Raw genomic sequence first — 909 nt, 5'->3', positions numbered from 1 at the left:
ACGCCAGACCTTAGTAAAAGAGCCATACAGCACCTTCAGAAGCGATTCACACACCTTGACTTTCCCCACATTGTGTTGTGTTACAACCTGAATTTAAATGGATTACATTGAGATTTTGTTGGTCACTGGCCTGACACACAAATACCCCATAATGTCAAAGTGGAATTAAGTTTTGATTTTTTTATTTATTTTTTACAAAAAAAAATTATAATATGAAAAGCTGAAATGTCTTGAGTCAATAAGTATTCAACCCCGTTGTTATGGAAACGCCTAAATAAAGTTCAGAGTAAAAATGTGCTTAACAAGTCACATAATGAGTTGCATGGACTCACTGTGTGTAATAATAGTGGTTAACATGATTTTTGACCACACTCATCTCTGTACCCCACATTGTATATGTACCCCACATATACAATATGAATTACAAGCACAGAATCAACTATTAAAGACCAGGGGAGGTTCTCCAATGCCTCGTTAAGAAGAGCTCCTATTGGTAGACAGTGAATATCCCTTTGAGCATGGTGAAGTTATTAACTACACTTTGATGGTGTATCAATACACCCAATCACTTCAAAGATACAGGCGCTCTTCCGAACTCAGTTGCCAGAGAGGAAGGGAAACCGCTCAGGGATTTCACCATGGGAACAAAGGTGACTTTAAAACAGTTACAGAGTTTAATGGCTGTGACAGGAGGAAACTGAGGATGGATCAACAACATTGTAGTTACTCTACAATACTCACAATACTAACCTAACTGACAGAGTTTAATGGCTGTGATAGGAGAACACTGAGGATGGAGCAACAACATTGTAGTTACTCCACAATACTAACCTAACTGACTGAGTTTAATGGCTGTGATAGGAGAACACTGAGGATGGAGCAACAACATTGTAGTTACTCCACAATACT

Source organism: Oncorhynchus masou, unplaced genomic scaffold (genome assembly GCF_036934945.1).
Source record: "Oncorhynchus masou masou isolate Uvic2021 unplaced genomic scaffold, UVic_Omas_1.1 unplaced_scaffold_4354, whole genome shotgun sequence".
Classification (NCBI taxonomy): domain Eukaryota; kingdom Metazoa; phylum Chordata; class Actinopteri; order Salmoniformes; family Salmonidae; genus Oncorhynchus; species Oncorhynchus masou.
Note: the sequence above shows the minus strand (reverse complement) of the source record.